The following is a 17,765-nucleotide window of genomic DNA, read 5'->3' on the forward strand; positions in this document are numbered from 1 at the left end:
TGAATCTGAAACCTACCCAAAGTTAATCAAAAGCCAAGCAAATTTCTATTCCGAGTCGATACGACGCCGGTCTTAAGCCAATACCAATTCAAAGGCAAACCAAGTCCAATCCAAAGGCCAATGTAAAGTTAATGGAACAATCCGAAACCAATTCATAGTTGAACAAAGCCATCCCAAAGCCAATCAAAAGCCAGTTGAAAATAAACTTAAGCGTACTAAAAAAAAAGTTCGAAGGTAAATTAAAGCAAACCTAAAAGCAATGAAAAGTTAATTCAGTAGCAGTTGAAAATCAATCTATTATTATCAAATTCTGTTCAAATCCAACCCAAAACCAGGACGATTATTTTAATTGTGAACTTTTCAAGTGAAAAGCATTATTTTAATTCTTAATTCAGGGGTACTTTATTCAGTAAAACGACATACCGTCCAAGCTGTGTCATTGGATTCTAAGCGAACACTACTGCCACTGGACCTTACCGTAACAGATGGATACACTGCACAGGCAGCCCTACGCGTCCCCATCGATCCGATTCCACTCAAGCCCTTTTGGCGGCAGCACCACGAGAAGATTTATGCCACAGATATCTAATTTATAGTTTAATTGCAAAACCGCAAACCGACCAACAACGCAACCTCACGCATTACGAAACTAAGCTTGGGACCAATATGCGAGTCCCTCGCATTCATAAGGCAAAGATGACAGAGTTCCATCGGCGTGACTTTGTGACCGCACGGATTAAACGTCCAAAGTGCAGCAGGCTGACCACAGCCGGCCGTCGTCGTCGTCGTCGTCCGAGAATTGGAATCGACTTTGTCGCGGACAAGTGTGGTCCAGATTATCAAGTTGCTCTGACTGTGATGGATAGACCTCATTCATGACGCCGACGTGATTCCAAGAGCGAGCATCCAGCGAGTCAGTGTTGATGTTGGCACATACATATTTTGCAGCTGATATGATTTTCTGCGTACGTGACACTAATTGGTCGGCCGCGACAGTTGTGATTGAATGCTGCGTGATGAAGTGAGTTGATTAGGAGTCGGGCTATTTGTTGAATGTGCTGTAAAATATGTGCTCGAAATGTTCCGATGGGACCGTAATATTAATTATCGGCGAATTGATTAGTTGATTTATTGCCGCTGGATGTAGATCACTGCATAAAGTTGGCTCTTACAGGCTCTGTGGCGGGAACAATTTTCAATGAAAACCCATAGCTTTTTAAAAGGTAAGTTGTTTTTTCCTGAATTTTTGGTAAAAGTTAATGTTGAAAATGTCTTTTTCACTTATCTAGATTCAGACCCTACAGCTCTTTTCAAAAGATGAACCTGAACATATGATTATGACAAACTTGATTGGCTAGACCAGTCCTACAATAAAGTTGATGGATTGCTCTAACTCAAAAAAAAAGCTTACAAAATACCAATTGGTTTTTATTAATGAAAAGAAAAATAAAAAAAAAACTTTTGTGAGTCTTTAGAGGTTTCCTTCTGAAACTGTTTCGGGGAGATCCTTCAACAACTCATGAAGAGTTTTTTTTTTGGAATATTCATCAAGTGTTTGTTTGAACTTATTTTGGGGACTTTTTGAAGAATTCCTTAGGGAGTTTTTTGGAAAATTCCTGCAGGAGTTCTTGGGGAAATTTTCTTGGAATTCATTGGGGAACATTTATAAATTACGCTTTGGGGGGGTTGGTGTCAGTAAAGTGTGACAGCCTACACAAAAATTTCAGAGGAGCAATATAAAATATGTAACATAGGGGGGAGGGGGGGGGAGGGGAGTTAAAAATGGACAATTTTTGCGTGACGTAATTTATGGACGCTTCCTTGGTGAATTCCTAAAGAAATTCTTTCAAAAATTCATCCAAGGGTTCCATCGCAATTTTTTAAGAACTTCTTGAATAATTCCGACAGGGATTCGTTGGGTAACATCTCCAGAGATTCTCATGCAAATTTATCTAAAACTTCATTCGGGCATTTTCTCATGGCATTATTTTGTAAATAATTTCAGAAAGTCATGGAAAATCAACAGATATCGATATCAATAGATTTCTCCAAGGGATCCTCCTTCCAGAATTACGGGGTCTTCTACTCGGGCATCATTAGAAGACTCATTTAAAAAATCAAAGCAAAATTTTCCTGAAGAATTTCTCGAAAGATTCATTGGAGGAAACTTCCAAATAGTTCTTCCGGAACTCAGCTAATGATGCCTTCATCAATTTCTTGACGTATTTCAACGATATTTTTTGCAAGCATTGGTTGTATGTATTTCTTGTAGAAATCCCTTGTACCTTGCGGAATTCCATGAATCATGCTTTCAGGAATTCTTTGATTAACCCTTTCAGCATTTCCATGAAGAATTCATGCAGGCATTTAATCGGAAATTTCTCCAGGAATTTTATCAGTATTTTTTCAATGGTTCTTCGGGAGACTCCATTATGGATCCAAAGAACATTTCTTGAGTAATACGTAGCAGAATTATTTAAGAGGTTTCTTCAGAAATACATATAGGTTTAAAATTGGCTCCTTTTTTGATAATTTCTGGGATTCATTGAGTAATACCACCAAAGATCTATTTGGGAATTCCTACAGGAAAACGGGAAGCAGTTTTCCAAAGCATCCCGAAAGGATTTCGAAAAATAAATTAATTTAGAGATTAAATTCTGGGAATTTCTCCATGAATTAAAAAAAATCCTTTGTTTTTTCTTTGGAAAAAATCTTAAAAAAAATACCTCCAAAAATCTCTTTGGGAATTTCTACAGGAATTCTTTCAAGCAGTTTTCCAGGTCATCCTGAAAGATTTTCGAAAAAAAATCAGATTTAATTCTGGGAATTTCTCCATGAACTCTTGGATAATTCCCTCTGGTTTTTTTTTCTTTGGAAAAATCTGTAAGGATTACTTGGGGAATTTCTCAAGGGATTCGTTGCAGAACTCCCCTAGAGATTATCTGACGACTCTATCAAGAAATACGAAATCACTCTCTACCCCACAACCCCCCCCCCTACCCCATAAAAAATTTCATTAAAGGAGAATGGTCATATTCAGTCCATTCCATGTACAATGGCTTATGGCTAATGGCTAATGCCTTATCTGAAAGGATTCATCAAAACAAGAAAAGGTCACTATGGGACGAAAATTCTATACAGATACAGATAAACATGATTTTTCAAATATCTGATTGGATTATTAAAATAAAAAGTTAATAAAATTTAAAATCCCAAAACTGTTTTTAATATAACTATAACTATGTATAATTTATTCATTTATTTTATCGAACGTTTCTGCCAGAATTCTTTTGGGAATTTGTTCTTGTATGTTTTTGCGAGTTCCTCGATGAATTCAACAAGAATTCTTTCAAGGTTTTCGTGGAACATTTCTCGAAGAGTTAGTGTTTGATGATTTATTACTCTAGAGATTTCATTTGGGATTCCTCTGGAAACGCTGTCGGAAACGTATCCGTGTATTTCGATGGGGATCCCTCAAGATATTGCTCCCTTCAATATTTTTTTATCTTTATTAACGAGATTTTTACCCTAGGGTAGTTCATCTCGGGACCCACGCTTTACTTCCCTTCCGAAGGAAGAAATCACATTTTTTGAGTTTGTCGGGAGTGGGATTCGATCCCAGGTCCTCCGCGTGATAGTCAACTGTTCTAACCATCACACCAGGTCCGCTCCACAACCCTTCCGTATTAATCCCTTCAAGCATACTTCCCGGGATACCTTCGGAAAATTTCGGAACTTTTTTTTTCAAGGACTCGTTTGCAAATGCTTCTAACTTCTAATTTCGGTACAATCGATGATTGCCGAGTAGTTCTGCAATATTTATCTCCGAAATTTAGTAAATTATGGTATATTCTGCCTTCTAAGTAACCACATTCACCGAATCACTACAATAGCAGATTGCTGAATAATCAGCATGTTTTCAATTGCCATTCTTAGTCGGTATTTTTTTTATTGTCGAGCTCGAGAATTTGTTTTAAGTGTGTAGATTGGGTTGAAGCAAAAATTTGAAATATATACTAAACTCCCATGCTCCGTGTTTTAATCACTTGTAGAATTTTCATATTTCTAACAAAATGTGAACACTGTTGGCAATACTCGTCATGCCACTCTTCGAAGGACTTTTTTCGCTAGTCTTAGACTAGCACCGATTAACACTTCACTCGCGAGTCGTAGTACCCAAACACCAAAAGTCCAGTTCTACTGGGTGACTTTGCCGTTTTCTATTTATCACCACTAGTAATCATACGCGCCTTGGCAATAAACTTGGGACGATTTCGGGATGAACGTATCTTTTCTCGTGGTCAAGTTATCTCGCTCTCAATGTGCTCTACATTTTGAGGAAAGAGACTGTCAATCTCATTTCGATTTTATTGGCTGAACTATATACAGTTGTGGCTATCTACCGGGAACAAAGGAAAGGGCTAGGTAGATCATACAAGGATAGGTTAAAATATTTGACCTGAAATAACTTTTGCAGAAATACAGGTGCACATCACTAGCGTGCACAGGGGGGGGGCAAGGGGGGGCACTTGCCCCCCCTTCTATAAAAAATTATATGCACCATTTTTGCAATTCTTGCACCTTGGATCTCATCACGCAATGTTGAGAATCACTGAGCCATGGTGCACCATTGACACATACAAATTCTTAGTATCTCATGTACAACCATGATGTTCTCAGAATCATCTAGGCTAAACTCACGCACCATCTTCTAACTAATCAGTGATGTCGGCACCATATTCCATTAACATGCACCATTTTGTCATTTCATATTCCAAAACTGTATTCCATGTACGTGAACCATGGTGATTTCGGCACCACATTGAATTCTAAGCACCATTTTTGCAATTCGTGCACCTTGCCATACAAAATAACGACTAATATAGCACACTAACATCATGCACCTTCTTCAAAGCTATCAGTACACCATCATGATGTCCACAGAATAATCTAGGTATCCACGTATTATGATGATCGCATGAAATGTCTTTTTATCAATTAAGTATCTAATACCTCATACTGATATGCACCATCATGAAACTTCATGCACCATCACAGCTCTTCAAGCACCATTTCAGCGTTTGTCATATCATCTAGGCATCTAAAGCACCGTAATGCCGTGAGCATCACATCAAATAAATTTTTTTGTATGCTATGCACCATTTTTGCAATTCGTGCACCTAACCATATTGATAAGCTTTGAAAAACGGTGACAACTAACGCACCATCTAGCATCATGCACCTTCTTCAAAGCTTTCCAACCACCATTTTGGCATTCACTATATCATCTAGGCATCTTATGCACCATTATGATGTGGTTCACAAGTGAATTTGATGCACCATTTTGACATACAAAATAGCATTCCTTGTTCCTGGTCTATGTTGATTTCTGTGCCGTATTGAGTTTCCTGCACCATTTTTGCAATTCGTGCACCTACATATGGAATTTGTTGAATATAACTGAATCATGGTAAAACTAATGCACCATACAAACATCATGTAGCTCCTTTGCATTCCACCATGATGATCACATAAATATCTAAGCACCATCTCACGCGTCATCTAGGCACTTAATTCACATTTGAATTTCATAAGCTTCATTTTGCCATATCGTACACCAAATTGTATTCCATGCACCTGATCCATGTTGACTTCCGCACCACATTAAATTCTATGCATCATTTTTGCAATTCTTGCATTTTGGATCTAATCACTGAATCATGGTGGCATCAAATGCACCCCTGATACATACAATTTCTTAGTATCTCATTCACACCCATGATGTTCTCAGAAACAATTTTAGGCTAATCTCACACACCATCTCTTAACTAATCAGTGATTTCAGCACCATATTCGAATAACATGCACCATTTTGGCATTTCGTATTCCAAAACTGTAATCCATGTACGTGAACCATGGTGACTTCGGCACCACATTGAATTCCAAGCACCATTTTTGTAATTCGTGTCGCTGAATAACGGTGACAACTAATACAGCACACTAACATCATGTACCTTCTTCAAAGCGTCCACATAATGAACTAGGTATCCACGCATTATGCTGATCTCATGCACTATCTTTTAATCAACTACAAATCAAATGCATCATACTGATATGCACCATCGTTAAATTTCATGCACCATCAAAGCTTTCCAAGCACCATTTCAGCGTTTATCATCTAGGCATCTGATGCACCATTATGCTGTGAGCATCACATAAAATACTTTTACTTTGTATTCTATGCACCATTTTTGCAATTCATGCACCTAACCATGCAACATGTTGATAATCTTTGAATATTGGCGACAACTAATGCAGCACACTAGCATCATACGCCTTCTTCAAAGCTTTTCATGCACCATTTTGGCATTCATTATACCATCTAGGTATCTTATGCACCATTATGATGTGGTTTAATTAGAATTTGATGCACCATTTTGGCATTTCGCATACAAAATAGTATTCCACGTACCTGGAACATGTTGACTTCTGTGCCACATTGAGTTTCCTGCACCTTTGCACGAATTGCATGTGCAGCTTAATATAAAACATGACGAGTATAACAGAATCATAGCCAATGCATCATACATACATCATTCATTCCATGCACCACCATGATGTTCACAGAATCATCCAGGCACCATCTCACGCACCATCTTTGAATCAAATATGCATCATACATACATCATTCATTCCATGCACCACCATGATGTTCACAGAATCATCCAGGCACCATCTCATGCACCATCTTTGAATCAAATATGTGTCTAATTGCGAAATAATGCACCATCGTTAAATTTTATGCATTACACTGGAACCTCTTTTTATGCACATGGCTGGGACTGCATAAATTAAAAATGTGCATAAATTAAAAAAGGCATAAAAAGAGGGAAATTTATGCATAAATTAAGTTTGGGCTTTAATTAGAAAATCCAGTTTGCGAGAACAGATCTTGCTCCTGGGCAGATGAGGTGGGGCTAAGGGGGTTTCCAGAATGTTCCCAGAGAGCCCAAAAAGGGGGTTCCAAGGGGCTTCAGGGGCGTTTTAAGGGGTTGTTTCGGGGGGTTTGAGGAGCCTTACAAGGGTGTTCTGTCAAGATTTTTTGGTGTTTTCATGGGATTACGGAGAATTCTGGGATATTTCCTTGGGTATTTCAATAGTATTAAGTGGGTTTCAGGGGCGTTCCAAGGGGCTTTAGGGGCAATTCAAGGGATCTCAGGAGACTTTAAAGGGTGCATGAGGTTTGAGGGGCGATTTAAGGTATTTCAGAGTCTGCTCTGAAACTTCCTGAAATGCCTCAAAAATCCCCCTTGAACCCCCCGGCGACCCCATGTAACGCACCTGAGAGGCTCCGTAACGCTTAAGTAACGCCTCTGCATCCCTCCGAAAATGCTCTGAAACGTCTTGAAATGCCTCCGAAATCCCCCTTAAACCCCCTCGGACCCCGTGTAACGCACCTCAGAGGCTCCGAACATCCTGAAAACTCCTCCGTAACGCTTCCGTAACGCCTCTAAACCACGCCGAAAATGGTCTGAAACATTTTGAAATGCCTCCAAAATCCCCCTTAAACCCCCTCGGATCCCATGTAACGCACCTGTGAGGCTCCGAACTCCACGAAAACTCCTCGTAACGCTTAAGTAACGCCTCTGCATCCCGCCGAAAATGCTCTGAAACGTCTTGAAATGCCTCCAAAATCCCCCTTAAACCCCCTCGGACCCCATGTAACGCACCTGAGAGGCTCCGATTACCCCGAAAACTCCTCCGTAACGCATAAGTAACGCCTCTGCATCCCGCCGAAAATGCTCTGAAACGTCTTGAAATACCTCCAAAATCCCCCTTAAACCCCCTCGGACCCCATGTAACGCACCTGAGAGACTCCGATTACCCCGAAAACTCCTCCGTAACGCATAAGTAACGCCTCTGCATCCCGCCGAAAATGCTCTGAAACGTCTTGAAATGCCTCCAAAATCCCCCTTAAACCCCCTCGGACCCCATGTAACGCACCTGAGAGGCTCCGAACCCCACAAAAACTCCTCGTAACGCTTAAGTAACGCCTCTGCATCCCGCCGAAAATGCTTTGAAACGTCTTGAAATGCCTCCAAAACCCCCCTTAAACCCCCTCGGACCCTATGTAACGCACCTGAGAAGCTCCGAACACCCCGAAAACTTCTCCGTAACGCTTCCGTAACGCCTCTGAATCACGCCGAAAATGATCTGGAACATCTTGAAATGTCAAAAAAAAAATCCTCCTAAACCAAAACCCCTAAAATCGCCTCCATGACGGCTTTGAAACCAGCCTAAAATGCTCTGAGATTCCTGAAATGACTCCGAAATTCCCTTAACACCCACTCGGAGCCCATGTAACGCACATGAGATCTTCGAACACACACAAAAACGAACCTGTAACCTTCCTTTGCTCTCATCTGTAAACACCCCCCGGTCGCCGTTGCAATAGTTTCTGTCATTCTTAAATATTCTTATGCACAATATTGGTTCTGAGTAGCTCTCCCTCTTTTTATGCAGGGCATAAAAAAAGGTGCATAAATTAAAAGTGCATAAAAAAAACATGCATAAAAAGAGGTTTTAGTGTACTAAAGCTTTCAATGCGTAATCGTGGAGTATATGTGTATTAATCCGTGAAGGCATTCCAGGAGAAATCCCTGAAGAAATTTCAGGAGGAATCCTTGAAGGACTTTCTGGAGGAATCCCTGAAGGCATTACTAAAGAAGTGCTTGAAAGAATTCTTGAACGTAGCTCTCAAAAACTGGAAGAGGAGTCTAGAGAAAATTCTGTAGAATTTGCAGGAGGAACTACTAAAGGAATTGCTGAAAAAATATTGAAGGAATTCCCTGGAGGCATTTCTAAAGAAATCCTTGAAGATTTTCCTGGGGGAATCCGTAGAGGAATTCGTGAAAGAATTTATGGAGGAATTTATGGAGAAATATTTCGAAAAACTCCTGGACAAATTTCTGGAAGAGTTCCAGCAGGGGCTCATTAACGAACCCCTGGAGTATACTCTGGAGGCATTCCTGGAAGAAACCCTGGAGAAATTTCATTCCTGAAGGAATCTTTGGGAGAATGCCTGGAGGTTTCCTTGTAAGAATTCCAGAATGTCCGGAGGAATTTCTGCAGGAATCAATGAGGAAATTTCTGGAGGGACATTTGGAGGAGTTTCTAGAAGAATTCCTAGACGAAGCTATGAGAAATTCCTAGAGAAATCCCTGGTGTAATCCCTGGAAGAATTCCTGAAGGAATCCGTGAAGGAATAACAGGATGAAACACTGGAGGAGTAACAGAAGGAATCCATGAAATAATTCCTGGAGGAATTCCAGGATGAATTGCTGGAATTCAATGACGAATTACTCGAGGAATTCAATGACGAATCCATGCAGAAATAACTGGAAAAATCTCTGGAGGAATTTGTGGAGCAATTTCTGGAGGAATCAGTGGAGTCATTCCTGAAGGAATTTTTGGAAGAATCCGCGAAAAAATTCTTGGAGGAATTTCTGGAGGCATGCTTTCAAGAATCATTGGAAGAATTTCTGGAGGATTTTCAGGAGGAATACTTGGAGGAATCCCTGGAGACATTCATAGAGAAAATCCTAGAGAAAGATTTCGAAAAATTCCTAGAGAAATCCCTGCTGTAATCCTAGGAGGAATTCCTGAAGGAATCCTTAAAGCAATTCAAGGATGAATCCCCGGAGAATTATTAGAGAAACTTCTGGAAGAATCCCTAAAGGTTTTTCTGGAGAAATTCCTAAAAAAAATGTAGGAATTCCTGGAAGAATTTCTGGAGGATTTCCTGAAGGAATTCTTTGAAAAATTTCTGGAAAAATATTTGCGGCTTTCTTAAGGAATGATTAAAGGAACTCCTCGAGCAAAAGAATTCCTAGAGGGATTTTTGAGGAATATCTAAAAAAAAACCATTGATGAATCCCTGGAGGAATTCCTGGAGAAATTCCTGACGAAATCTATGGGGGAATACCTGATGAAATTTTTCGAAGAATTCCTGGAACAGTTCCAGGAGAAGTTTTTTTTTTCTGGAGAAAACCGTGGATGAATTCTTGTAGAGGAATTCTTGGAGGAATCCATGAAGAATTTTTAAGATGATTTTCTGGAGCAATTAATAGAGACATTTTTATGGTTGTCCCAGGAGAAATTTCTGGAGAGATTCCTTGAAAAATTCCAGAAAAAAATCCTAAAAAAATGTCTGTAGAAATCCCTGGAGAAATTTCTTGAGGAATTCCTGGAAGAGTTCCAGGAGAAATTTCTTCAGGATTTTCTGGAGAAATCCGAGCAGGAATTCATTTAGGAATCCTTGCAGAAATTCTTGGAGGAATCTCTGTAGAAATTCCCGAAGGTATTCAAGATGGAATTAACGAAGGAATTTCTGTAGGAATAATGGAGGAGTTCCTGGAGGAATTTCCGAAAGAATTTTTTGAGGATTTTTTTGCGAAACATTCCTGGAGAAATTCCTGGATGATTTTCTTGAGGAATCTCTTGGGAAAATCCTGGAGGAATCCATGTTTGAATTCCGGGAGGTATTTCTGGATAAATTCCTGAAGAATTTTTTGGTGCAATAACTAGAGAAATTCCTGGATAAATTATTTAAGAAATTTCTGGACAAATATTTAATGCTTCCCGGAGGAATGTCTAGAGGAACTCCTCGAGGAATTTGTGAAGGATTTTTTTTGAGTATTTTCTGAATAAACTCATGGATGGACTCCTGGATGAATTTCCGAAGAAATTCCTGGAGGAATCCATGGAGAAATCCCTAAAGGAATTCCTAGAGAAATTCCTAGAAAAGATCCGGGAAAAATCACTGCTGAATTCAAGGATGAATCCCTGGGGAATTCCTAGAAAAAATTCTGGAAGAATCCTTAAAGATTTTTCTGGAGAAATTCCTGAAAGAATGAAGTAATTCCTAGAAAAAAATCTGGAGGATTTCCTGAAGGAATTCTTTGAAAAATTTCTGGAAGTATTTCTTGGAGGAATACCTAGAGGAATTCTTGGGGGTATCCATGAAGATATTTTAGAGAATTTTCTGGAGCAAAAACTAGAGAAATGTTCATAGTTGTTCCAGGAGATTCCTGGAAAAATTCCAGAAAAAAAACCTGAAAAAAATTCTGTAGAAATCCCTGGAAAAGTTTCACGAGGAACTTCAGTAAGAGTTCCGGGACAAATTTCTTCAGGATTTTCTGGAGAAATCCGAGCAGGAAATCCTTTAGATATCCTTGCAGAAATTCTTGGAGGAATCCCTGTAGGAATTCAACATGGAATTACTGAAGTAATTTTTGAAGGATTGAATGGAGGAATTTCTGGAGGAATTCCGAAAGAATTCTTTGAGGTATTTTTTGCGAAACATTCCTGGAGGAATTCCTGGATGATTTTCTTCAGAAATCTCTGGAGAAATTTCTGGGAGAATCCATGTTTGCATTCCGGGAGGTATTTCTGGATAAATTCCTCCAGATTTTTTTTGGAGGAATTCATTTATGAGTTCTTAGAGGAATAACTAGTGAATTCCTGGATGACTTCTTTAAGGAATTTCTGGACAAATATTTAAAGCTTCCTGTAGGAATGTCCTCGAGGAATTATTGAAGGATTTTTTTGAGAAATTTCTGAAGAAACTCATGGATGAATTCCCGAAGAAATTTCGGAGGGATCCATGAAGAAATCTCTGGAGGAATTCCTAGAGAAATTCCCGGAAAAAATATTTTAGGATTTTCTGGAGGAATTAGTCGAGGAATTTCTAGAAGAATCCCTGGAGACAAAAATGGAGGAATTCTGGCAGAAATTCTTAGAGAACTTTCTGTAGCAATTCCGGCAGCAATCCCTGGAGGTATTTCATGAGGATTCCATGGAAGTATCCCTGGAGGAATTCCTAGAAGAGTTCTAGAAGAAATTGATTTAGGATTATGTGGAGGATTCCGTGAAGGATTTCCTGGAAAAATCCCTGGATGAATGCCTTGAGAAATTTCTGGTGGAATCCATGGAGGGAGGAATTTCTGAAGGAATTCCTGAAAAAATCCTGGAGAAATTCCTGGAGGAATCCATGGAGGTATCCCTGAAGGAATTTATGAAAGGGTTCCGGGAAACATTCCTTTAAGATTCTCTGGAGGAATTCTGACAGAAATTCCTAGAGGATTTTCTGGAGTAATTCCTGGAGGTATTTCTGGATGAATTTTTGAAGAAATTCATGAATAAATCGTTGAAGGAATGAATCCCTGAAGAAGTCCTTGAGAATTTCCTGTAGAATGTCCTGGAGGAATCCATGGAAGAATTGCTCGAGAAATTCCAGGAGGAATTCCTGGAAGAGTTCCGGGAGAAATTCCTTTAGGATTTTCTGGAGGAATTTGTAGAGCAATTCCTTGAAGAATCCTGGGAGGAAATATTGAAAAAATTTTGGCAGACATACCTAAAGGATTTTTTCTGGAAGAAATTTCTTGAGAAATCTCTGAAGGAATTCCTGGGGGTAATTCTGGAGAAATTTCTGGAGGTAATTCAGAAGAAATTTCTGGAGTATTTACTGGAGGAATTATTTGGGGAAATTCTGGAGAAATATATGAGGCTCCATGGAGAAATTTCTGAAGGAACTCTTCGAGAAATTTCTGAAGGAATTGCTGGAGGAATTTCTGCAGGATTTTTTTAAGAATTTCTGAAGAAATTTTTTAACGAATCCCTGCAACAACTCCTTGAGAAACTCCTAGAAAAAGTTCTTGAGGAATTCTTTGAGGAATGCAAGGAGAAATCCCTGTAGTTCTGGTGAAACTTCCCAGAGGATTTTTTAGAGGAATCCCTGGAGGAGTTCCTTGTAGAATTTCTGGCGCTCTTTCTCAATAAATTTCTGAAAGAATTTTTGCGGAGGATTTTTTTCGGAATTTCTGAAGAAATTCATGAATGAATCCTCGGAGGAATTCCTGAAGAAATGCCTTGAGAATTTCCTGGAGGAATCCATGGGGGAATTTTTCCGTTTCATTTAGGATTATCTGGAGGAATGCGAGGATCAATTCTTGAAGGAATCCCTAGATGAAATATTGTAGGAATTCTGACAGTCATTCCTAAAAGAAAATTTCAGGAGGAATCTCTGGAGGAATTATTGGAGTATTTACCAGAGGAATTATTTGCGGAATTTCTGGTGAAATATATGAGGCTTCCTGGAAAATTAATGGAGGAATGCCTGAAGGAACTTCTCGAGAAATTTCTGAAGGAATATCTGGAGGAATTTCTGAAGATATTATTTATTGGATCCCTGGATGAATTCCTGAAGAAATTTCAGGAAAGAAATCCTGGAGAAATTCCTAGGGGATTCCGTGGAGAATTCCCTGGTGGAATTTCTCGAAGAATCATTCGAGGAACTCCCGGAATTCCTGGAAGAGTTTCGGGTGAAATTACTTTAGGATTTTCTGGTGGAGTTCATGGATGAATTTCGGGGAGAAATCTCTGGAGGCATATCGGAGGAATTTCTGGAGGAATGTCTGAAGGAACTACTCGGGCAAATTCTGAACGAATACCTGGTGGAATTTTTTGAGGAATTTCTGAAGAAATTTTATGAATGAATTCCTGCAGGAATTCTTGGTTAAATTGCTGGAAAAAATCCTAAAAAAATTCCTGAAGGAATCCGTGGAGGATTTCCTGGACAACTTCCTTGTGGAATTCCTCGAGGAATTCTTGGAAGGGTTCCGGGAGACATTCTTGGGGAACTCAGGCAGAAATTCCTTGAGGATTTTCTGGAGGAATGCCTGGAGGAACTGTTGGAGGAATTTCAGGAGTTCTTCCTTGACAAATTTCTGAAAGAATTCCTGGTGGAATTTCTGGATATTTTTTTGTGGAATTTCTGAAGAAATCCATGAACGAATTTCTGATGAAATTGTTTGAGAATTCCCTAAAGGAATCCATGGAAAAATCCTTGGAGAAATTTCTTGAGGAATACCTGGAAGAATTCCGTGAGAAATTCCTTTAGCATGTTATGGAGGCATCCGTGGAGGAAATATAGGGGGAATTCTGACAGACAGACATTCAGGAATTTTCCTAGAAAAATGTCAGGAGGGATCTCTGGAGGAATTTTAGGAGTATTTACTGGAGGAATTCCTGGGGGATTTATTTGAAGAATTTCTGGAGAATTATATCAGGCTTCCTGGAGAAATGTCTGAAAGAACTCCTTGAGGAATTTCTGAAAAAAATCCTGGAGGAATTTCTGGAAGAAGTTTCTGAGAAATTTCTGAAGAAATTCAGTAATGAATCCCTGGAGAATTTTTTTAAGAATTTTTTTGGAAAAAATCCTAAAGACATTCCTAGAGGATTGCTTGGAGGTATTCCTGGAAGAGTTTTGGAAGAAATTCCTTAAGGATTTTCTTCAGGAATCCGTGGAGGGATTCCTGAAAGAAATCACTGGTTGCATATTGGAGGAATTTCTAAAGAAATGTCTGAAGGAACCCCTCGAGGAATTTTTAAAGGAATATCTGGAGGAATTTCAGAAGAAATTCATTATTGAATCCCTGAAAGAATTCCTGAAAAAAATCCTGCAAAAAATCCAGGAGAAACTACTGCAGGAATCTGTGGAGGATTTCCTGTAGAGATTCCTCGCGAAATTTTTGGAACAGTTCCGGGAGACATTCTTTTAATATTCTCTGGAGAAATTCTGGCTGAAATTCCTAGAGGATTTTCTGGAGAAATCCCTGGAGGAATTTCATGAGGAATTCTTGGAGGATTTTTTTTTTTTTTGAGGAATTCCTGTAGGAATTTCTGGCGTTATTTTTCGAGAAATTTCTGGAGGAATTTGTTGAGGAATTTAAGAAGGATTTTTTGAAATGATTCATGGATGAATCCCTGAAGGAATTCCTGAAGAAATTCGTTGAGAATTTCCTGAATAATTTTCTGAAGGAACTCCTGGAGGAATTTCTCAAGGAATTCCAGGAAGATATTCTTCAGAAATTCCTTTAGGATTTTCTGGGGGATTCCGTGGGGCAACTCCTAGAGGAATCCCTGGAGGAAATATTGGGGGCAGACATTTCTAGTGGATTTTTCCTAGAAGAAATTTCAGGCGGAATTCCTGGAGGTAATTTTGGAAGAATTCCTGGAGTATTTACTGGAGTAATTCCTGGAGGAATTATTTGAGGAATTTCTGGAGAAAAATATGAGACTTCCTGGAGGAATTTCTGAACGAATTATTGGAAATTTTTTTGAGGGAATTCCTGGAGGAACTCATGCACGAATCTTTGGAGAAATCCTGGAGGAATCTCTGTAGATTGCAATAAGGATTCCGATCAAAATGTTCTATCTAGGAGTTCTGACATTCTCCTAGCATCATTAATTGTCTAGGATCAAAATTCTTTCACGGCAATTTTTTTTTCTATAATTGATAATTTTCTAGATATGCTCCATTGTATTTGATACGTTTATAAAATTTTATAAGAGTCGAGATAATGACTTCATATTTAAGTTTCGTATTGCCTTGAAATCATTACCATCCGAAGCCTTCTCTAGAATCCCAATATGATGTACTTGGTGATGTTGGCACCACAATATGTTGAAACCCCTACTTGGGAATTCATATTGCGTGTAACACCATCATTCTATTTTGCACCATGATCATACATATATTGCACCATTATTATAGTGCCCCCCCTAAGCAAGAACCCTGCGCACGCTAGTGGTGCACATCGAGCAAGTTCCACTGTGGGTTGCTCTACCTGGTTTCTGTTACGCGCGATTCGCATCACCGGTTGTACAACTTCGTTGGCCGTAGCTGTCCTGAGGGCCACCACACGGACGAAACCGCCCTTTCCCCGTTCCTTTCCGAGGTGCTGGGTGGTTTTCCCCTGCAGCTAGTTTGCTGACGGACCGATATCCTCCTTGATATTGACGTCGGTGCAGACCTCGATAACGACTGGCGGATTGCAAGAGATGTAAATGGTCACGTAGACTTCGGTAGGACCACGATTTCGAGCTACTGCCTTCTTGTAGAACGATCCATAGCGGTCACACACGATAAACAGACGCACCGGCGAAACCCGCGTTCCATACACAACGGAGCTATTTTAATGGAGCTGAATACTGTCGCTGTCGAGAAAAATTCACAGCCGAGGAATTCGAACTTCGGACAGGAGGGTTAGCATAGTGTGGAACAGTCCATCAATACTGAAGTTCTTTCTGGTAACAGAGATTCCCACTCGCAGAAGGCATTGTCCTTTGCAATATCTGGACCTAGCAGGCCCAGGGGGTCGAAGATCTGAGCGATGTATGACATCACTTTGCGCTTCGTTAAGATGGCAGCGGGGAGTGGTTAGTCTACCTTGAATCGAAGGTTGTCGACCTTCGGATCCCACAGCAGACCAACCGTAGAGATTGCCTGCTCATCCTACACATCGTGAAGCGGCTGGATTAACGGCGGGACATCCTGTAGCACATCCTGGGCGTTTGACGCCCACTTCTTCAGGGGGAACCCAGCGGAACTAAGCATAGCGGTGACTTGCTGTCGGAAAACTGTCGGACAGAAAATCGTTAACGTAGAAATCTCGTGTTGTAGAACCTGTCTTGCTTGATTACGTTCTTTTACGCAGACCTCCTTCTAAGTCTGTTTAACCCTTTGGAGCCGGAGGGGTCATATATGACCCCGGTGATGAAACTGACCCTAACAAACGTGTTCGAGGCCAGCGAGGTTGCGGCAGCAGTGGCGAAACAGTCCGACGCCAAAAGGTTAAAGTGCATGAGATCAAAAGCTCTTCGGGAATATAGCAGACATCGCCGCTTGATTACCGAACAAGACTAGTTTGCTAGTTCTGGCTTCGGTTATACAATCGGCTTCTTCTTCTTCTTCTTCTTCTTCTTCTTCTTCTTCTTCTTCTTCTTCTTCTTGGCGTAACGTCCTCATTGGGACAAAGCCTGCTTCTCAGCTTAGTGTTCTATGAGCACTTCCACAGTTATTAACTGAGAGCTTCCTCTGCCAATGACCATTTTGCATGTGTATATCGTGTGGCAGGCACGAAGATACTCTATGCCCAAGGAAGTCAAGGAAATTTCCTTTATGAAAAGATCCTGGACCGACCGGGAATCGAACCCGTCACCCTCAGCATGGTCATGCTGAATACCCGTGCGTTTACCGCCTCGGCTATATGGGCTATATCGGCTTCTATACAAGCATTACACCCTACGGATGCATGATAGTCTACGACGAAACCCATAACAGTTTCAAAAATTTGTTAAATCTAAACGCAATTAAAATTGCTTTCCTGCGAAGAATTTTTGGGAGGTTGTTATACGTCTTCGTTTTCGGAAAAAATACAGCCTATTTGCTGGATACTTTCTGCGTGCATTCAACGATACGACATTTAAGAATTCTCAGGTCTATATCGTATCTAGAGGAACCATACTGAATGTCTGTCTGTAACCATGCTATCAGCCAATGTTGCTATTACCAATATGCGACGAATTTAACGATCATTTTTGCCTCCGATCATTATACTGTGCCTTTATAAGATCAATATTGAAATCAAACGCCGTTGTTTGGTTACCATATCAATCGACATGGATTAGTAAGTATTTGATTCTACTTTACAATACAGAGGAAATATGTTAGACTTGCTCTTCGTCATCTACCGTTTCGCAATCCTTTGAACCTCCTCATATGAAGATCGATGCTGCCTTCTTGGTTTGGATACACTGGTCAGAAGGAAATTCGTTCAGCTTATTCAAAGCTGTGGCTAAATGTCTTTCAATAGTGGAGGAAAATTGATATCACATGATTGATTAGGTATATAAAATTATTC

The sequence above is a fragment of the Aedes albopictus genome, chromosome 2, assembly GCF_035046485.1.
Source record: "Aedes albopictus strain Foshan chromosome 2, AalbF5, whole genome shotgun sequence".
Lineage (NCBI taxonomy): Eukaryota > Metazoa > Arthropoda > Insecta > Diptera > Culicidae > Aedes > Aedes albopictus.